The sequence below is a fragment of the Oryzias melastigma genome, linkage group LG3 (assembly GCF_002922805.2).
Source record: "Oryzias melastigma strain HK-1 linkage group LG3, ASM292280v2, whole genome shotgun sequence".
Taxonomy (NCBI): Eukaryota; Metazoa; Chordata; class Actinopteri; order Beloniformes; family Adrianichthyidae; genus Oryzias; species Oryzias melastigma.
In genome coordinates, this window is record NC_050514.1 from 7,558,313 (window position 1) to 7,565,117 (window position 6,805).

A 6,805-nucleotide genomic window follows, 5' to 3' on the forward strand; every position below is an offset into this window, starting at 1 on the left:
GGGGGGGGGGGACTCAATACATTTCTCAGCGAAAGTTAAACAAAAAAAAATTCAAATGATCTTGAAACATCAAAAATGATCTGAAAACAGCACAAATACCACAAACGAAACATCCCAGAGATGCAGAACCACCAGTTACCATTGTGACACGCCCAGTTATTTACAAAAGCCAACAAACTCATTTGGAAGCAGAAGTTATTATTTGTACTTTGTAAATTCCTTTTCAAATGGGAAAAAGTTGAGCTTTGCAGTCAGAGAAACAGACTTCAGAAAGCGTATTTGCAGAAGTTGTTGTTGGGGATGTTTTGAAACTTGGACAGTCATTCATTAGAGCTGCTTTTCAGCCATTGTTCTACTAAAAAAGGCACGAGATTGGGGCATTACGTTACACAATGTTCACTCCAGCAGCAATACATAGGAGTGTTGGGAAACTTGTTGAAAACAGGAAATTACAGGCCGAGTGCTTCAGGGGGAACTAAGCCTGTCCTGCGGACCGTGGTGGGAAGGGAAAATTCAAGCGTCACATGCAGCAGATGAAAAGACACAGAGGCCTGTTTAATCTGTTAATTGTCGCTCTTGCATTAGAATTACACCCCCACACCATCCTCCCCTCCCCTCCATGATGTAAGATCGCCACGGTGTTGTGAAAGAAAACACACTCTGTCAGCAGGAAGAGCCAATCGTGTGTGACGGACTAAAGATGGCTCTGAGTTTCTTCAGGTCATGTTCATCAAAACCGATCATCATATTTAAACCTGAAACGGTGTTTCTGTAGAGTCATTTGAAAGCTGTGCGCTGGGATCTGTGATATGCTGAAACTTTGGTGACACGTGAACAGAAAGCACCCGTCTCCCGTTTGTTTTTTCTTCCCGTTGAAAGGATGAGCCATCAAAGTGACTCAGAAACGTCTACACTGGAGCTTCAACTGATGTCAGTGTATTCAAGTGTCCGAGGAGGGAGGCAGAAACCAGTTTTTACCTCCGTCTAGTTCTCACTCTGAACCGCACTGATGTCAGATAGCATTTACTGTGGGTCAGAGGGCTCACACCAACCAACACTGTTAAACTGGTTTCAGGGTAAATTCCCGTCGTGCTTCACCTTTCCTTCCGTCACTCCACAGATGACGGCTGACACCAAGTCTTCATGCTTTCACTTTACAAACAAATACAAACTTCCTCTAGTGCGAACCAACGCTGACATGTGACATCAGGGGGCAGGCCACAAATTATTTCATCACCATGGCAACTCTCCTGACGGTGGTGTAACACTAGCCCGGGGGTCTGCAACCTGCAGCTCCAGATCCACATGTGGCTCTTTAATCTCTCCATGGTGGCTCCTTGCCCGTCTGAGTCAGCAGCTCCTGATAATGGCTGCATAACCAAAACTACCAAAAAAAAAAACAAATAAACAAAGCCTGAAAACTAAGACTACCAAGATCCAAACTAAAATAACAAAACCCAGCAGAGTAAGACTGCTGAGGACAAAGAGGGGAAGAAAAATAAATAAATAAAAGAAATAAAAGAAAAAGAAAATTGCATTTTCATTAATGATTATTTAATTAGCATTTATTAAATTTAGATTAGTTAAGTTGAGGTTCACATAGATGATAAACTCTGTAGGTTTTTACATCCTGTTGACCTAAAGACGTCTAGTTTGATCAACTCTACCTCCAGAATGAACAGATTTATATGCAAAGAAAAACTTTGGCAAGGCAAGGCAAGTGTATTTGTATAGCACATTTCATGTACAGAGACAATTCAAAGTGCTTTACATAAAACATTAAAAGAAACAATCAAAAGAAATAGTAAAAATGTCATTCATCATCATTCAAATCATTAAAATAAAATCAAAAGAAAGTAAAAAGATTTTAATTTAAAACAAGCATAGATAAACAGTGCGGACGTAAACTTTTGAATACATATTAATCAGATGCAGCTGAGAACAGGTGAGTCTTTAACCTGGATTTAAATACACTGAGTGTTTCAGCAGATCTAAGGTTTTCTGGAAGTCTATTCCAGATCTGTGGAGCATAGAAGCTGAATGCAGCTTCTCCGTGTTTAGTTCTGACTCTAGGAACTGATAAAGACCGGATCCAGATGATCTGAGAGGTCTGGCTGGTACATACTGTACATACTTTGGTCAAAAGTTTGATCTTTTATGAGATAAAAGTGCATATTATCTTATGCTGCACAACATTGGTTAATAGATTTATACTGAAAATAAGTTATTTGGGCTTCTGTCAAAAAGAAAATCCCATTTTTATTTTGTTTGTGCCAAAAAATAGACATAATTCATATTTATTATTTTTAAAAAAAGGCCATGAATGCAAATCCAAATTTTTTAAAGGTCAAAGTAAGACTATGCAGCTCCTTCTAGGTTTTAATCAGTAGAAAACAAACCCAAATGGCTCTTTTACTGTTAAAGGTTACCGACTCCTGGACTAATTTAACGGGAAAAAAAACAATCAAACTTTATTATACCAACTGGTAGACAAAACGTCACAAACAAGACATATTGCCCAATAGTGGGCAGCAGCCACACATATCTGGCAGCGCTTATCGCCCAGAAAAGACCCATGAGCAGGGTACAGGAACAATGTCAAAAATAAAACATCTTCAATCTGTATTGCAGTAGGACGGGATAGATTGAAGTACAAGCAAAAATGCATCAACATAGAAGCACATTGATGTAAAGTAGACGAAAAGGTCCACACAAACGAACTCCCACATGTCCAGTCTCGCGGCGGCTGTGCGTCATCGCACAGCGCTCTATGGCACAGTCAAGACAGAGTCACCAAGGCGAAGTCTCTTTGCAGGATTATTCTTGCTGCTGCTGGAGCTGCTCAACATCAACCGTCACTGACCTGCGCCGGGGTCTTCAACACAAATGAAAGGCTGGAGTCCACTGAAGACTGTGGACTGATCGAGGGTATGTGATAACAACCATCAAAGCCAGCTGCTTCGTCCAGATTCTGTATCCACATCACATCTGGCTAGACTCACATTTTATTCTCTGACTCTCCACACAAAACTGCTGGGATCCTGGACTGACCTGGAAGGAATAACCGCTGCACTGTCAGAGCCAGAAACTTGAGATGAAATCACACTGAAAAAAAAAACTAATAAGATTTACTTAAGAAAATCCTCGTAACAATTTGCACTAACAATTCTTGATTAAATTTTACTGCATTTATGAATATAAAAACTACCAACAACAATCTAGTAAAATGTACTTACGTCCACAAGTAAGGTTATTATCAAATCTTAAGTAAATAGAGCAAACATACATTTTTCTAATAAAATTTACATAATTTTAATGAATGCTCCAAAGGTGATTACAACAATTTGAAAAGTAGATCTTACTAATAAACAATCAAATTTCTGATTACTTTTAAAAAATAAGTAAACTTAACTTCTTTACTAGAAAAATCTATGTATTTGCATAATATTTGAATTATTATGTAAAAATTATGAGGAATAACTAAGTATATATTACCTGATGCAAAAAGTTTGTTTTTTCAGTGCACTAAAGGTGGGATGTGGAACGAAACACCCATTCCAAAGCAAAAATATCAACACCTGTGCAACTAAATGGTAGATCATTTTTAATGTTTATTTTCTTCCTTTATTTTCAAAGTTATATCATATAGAAGGCGCACTAAACTATGGCACATTAGGTGATTAACACATAAAATTACACTATCTGACACCACTACACGTTAGCCACATTAGCATACTTACAATAACACCATCTTTGCAATTCATTAAAAAAAAAACTAAAAAAGAAAGAAATTTTGACAGAGTACTGTGTACTTCTCAGAATCTCTTCAACTCCAATACACCCAACCAGAATGAATTTGTTTACCTTCCAGTGGTGGTCGGTCTCTAATAAACGCCAGGGCTAACAGGTGTTCGTTACTTTAGATGCCAGTATCTAACAGTGAAGGGCCTCTGGTCACACGCAGGACAGCGTCAGAATTAATCTGTAGCCGGAAGTGGAAATCGTAACTTTAGCTGGCTACGTAAGTGGAAATTTTCTAAATTTTAGGTAACTCTTCCAAAATTATGTTTTAAACCCTTTTCTGAACTATCAGCTTTTAAGCTGTTGAATGTGATTAAACTGTAACTATTTTTTCTCAGTGAATCAGCTGATAAAGGCCGCGAAATGCTGGCAAAAAGGGTGGATAAAAGAGAGAGAAAAAAAAAGGAAAAAGGTCAAAAGCTTAAATCGATATTTTTATTGCTGCTGGCTCCAGCAGGGAGAGGAACTTCCAGTGATTAATTTTTGGGCGCCATACTTTTTCTCTGTGACCAGATTCTCGTGTTGATAGTGGCCGGGCCCCTTTAAAACACAATCACACAATGTCTGTGGAATCAGTGTTGTGAGTCAGGGTAGCGATGGCCAAGAAACTCAAAATTAGCATTTAAACTTTACACCGGAAAGGTGTAAACTTTTTAAATTTTAAACAGAAAAATGATCCACATGAAAGTGACAAGGATTTTTGATACAGAGATAAATGATTCTTAAAAGAGAAAAGAAACATTCACAGCCAGTTCTAATCAGAACAATGCTTTCATCATTGTAATAAATCCGGAAATGTTCATCTGGTGTTGTTTGCATTTTGTGACCAAATTTCACAGCAGAAAGAACCCATTAGCCATCACCATTCTGTCTGTGATGGAAGAAACAACGATCTCCAACAGACCCGTCTCTAAAACATCAGGCCAGCTGCCACATTACTGGAAGTAGAGCTGCCACGATTAGTTGACTAATTGACGACTACTTGACTATTAAAATGGTCGACGACTAATTTAATTGTCGATTATTTGTTACTTTACATTATCTGGAGTCAGAGTGTAGTAAAGTTGAACACAGTTGTGAACGTTCTGCACCAAAAAATTCACTTTTATTATATTTGAGTCAGTGAGACCAACTAATAAAGGACAGAGGCTGCACGATTCATTAAAAGTTTAACAAACTATCATCTTAATTGTCTTTGTTAGTTACTTTAAAGCTAATGATGGGTCAGATGTGTGCTCTACAATCAGTTTGTGAGCCGATTAGTCGACTAATTGGAAAAATAATTGGGGATCAGTCAACTATTAAAATGATCATTTGTGGCAGCACTAATTGGAACCAACACTGAGGCTGCTATTAGATGTACAGTATGAGACTCCAGAACAGAAACAACAGTCTTTTCTGCATTGCTTGATTCAAACCGTCAGTCCCTCCTGGATTTTGTGATGTGATCACACCAATTCCTGCTAATTCAACCAGGACCTACCCCTATTTCTTGACACAGCAGTTTTATTCGATCAGCACAGCTTTGGCCAGTCGCTCTCATTTTGAACAGCTTCCGTTGTGCTGCTCCGTCTTGAGAATGTCAGCATGGTCGTTGGGGGGAAAAAAGCACCAGGAGAGCAGCCTCGACACTCTTACGGCTCACCAGAAAAATAAAGCAACTTCCCTTCAACCCCTCTGACCAAGCCTTTCTTTGAGCCCTCTAAGCATTCTGGGTAGTGTAGTCATATCACAAGTTTTTCAAACATTTCAACTATCTAACAAGTCAAACATTCCCTCTACATTATGATATTAATGTCCCCACCTCCTTGTGATTAAAACATAGGACAAACTGATCAAACTTTACATTTTCACTTGGATATAAAGTTGATCATTTTGGTGTAAGATCTACTAAGCATGCTGCTCTTGCAAAATTGTGAAAGTTTTACTGTGGTTTTCAGATGAACAAAAAAGTTTGTTTCATTTTTGAAATAAGGAATTTCATCAATGCTGAGCATTTTCTGTGGGGTTACAGAACATGACATGACTTTAATAAGCTAAAGGAAAAAGAGCTTACAATGTGTTGGTTGTCCTACACCCTTTAGTTGGAATTATTATTGAAAAACATTGAAATATTTCTTGCAACACTTCAGAAAACACTCACAACTTCAGATATTTTTGTTTAAACTGAGATTAAAAATGCCAGAAAGATTTGGGAGGGACTGAAGTGTCATTAGGTTCACGTCCCACCTGAATCTCCTTCATGTGCTTAAAATCAATCTACACAACATTTCCTCACTCAGGTCAACACTCTACCTGAACTCCATCTCCTTCAAAGATCCTGTGCTGTAAAAGAGGGGGGGAGTGAGAACCCAAAACTCCACCCCCAGCATGAAAACTGGACCCAGGCTGAGTGCAGCTCATCATGACCTCATCCTTAGGTTATGAGCCACTTTCCAAGCTCACCGGCAGCCCCTGCATCTCGCTGCATTCCTTAGCGCTCTCTCCCCTTACCTCACCAAGGACGTTCCCATCATGCCTCACAGCAGGAGTATTTCTCTCTCACCTGACAGCCAAACCCCAATAAACCCTGAGGGGAGATTTCTGGAACCGTCATGACACACCCAAAGACGAATATGACATCAAACCAACTGCTTATGTGGCTGTCCCCTCCCAGACCCACAGAAGATATGCCACTACATGCTAACAGAACGTCTACATCCACATGCTAACAGAACGTCTACCTCCACATGCTAACAGAACCTCTACCTCCACATGCTAACAAAACGTCTACATCCACATGCTAACAAAACGTCTACCTCCACATGCTAACAAAACGTCTACATCCACATGCTAACAGAACATCTACATCCACATGCTAACAGAACATCTACCTCCACATGCTAACAGAACGTCTACCTCCACATGCTAACAGAACGTCTACATCCACATCCTAACAGAACGTCTTCCTCCACATGCTAACAAAACGTCTACCTCCACATACCAACAGAACGTCTAACTACAC

At 39.3% G+C, this 6,805-nt stretch overlaps 1 protein-coding gene and 1 long non-coding RNA gene across 2 annotated transcripts in view; both read right to left on the reverse strand.

Annotated features, from left to right (window-relative positions):
- The window catches only part of iqgap1 (IQ motif containing GTPase activating protein 1), a 45,657-nt gene that overhangs the window by 36,686 nt on the left and 2,166 nt on the right, over positions 1-6,805 (reverse strand). The window lies entirely within an intron of this gene.
- Positions 2,316-6,772, reverse strand: LOC112160730. The gene is made up of 3 exons (XR_002921718.2): positions 5,285-6,772; positions 3,865-3,982; positions 2,316-3,051 (listed from the first exon to the last, which is right to left on the reverse strand). It is a non-coding gene; the product is annotated as an uncharacterized LOC112160730 (long non-coding RNA).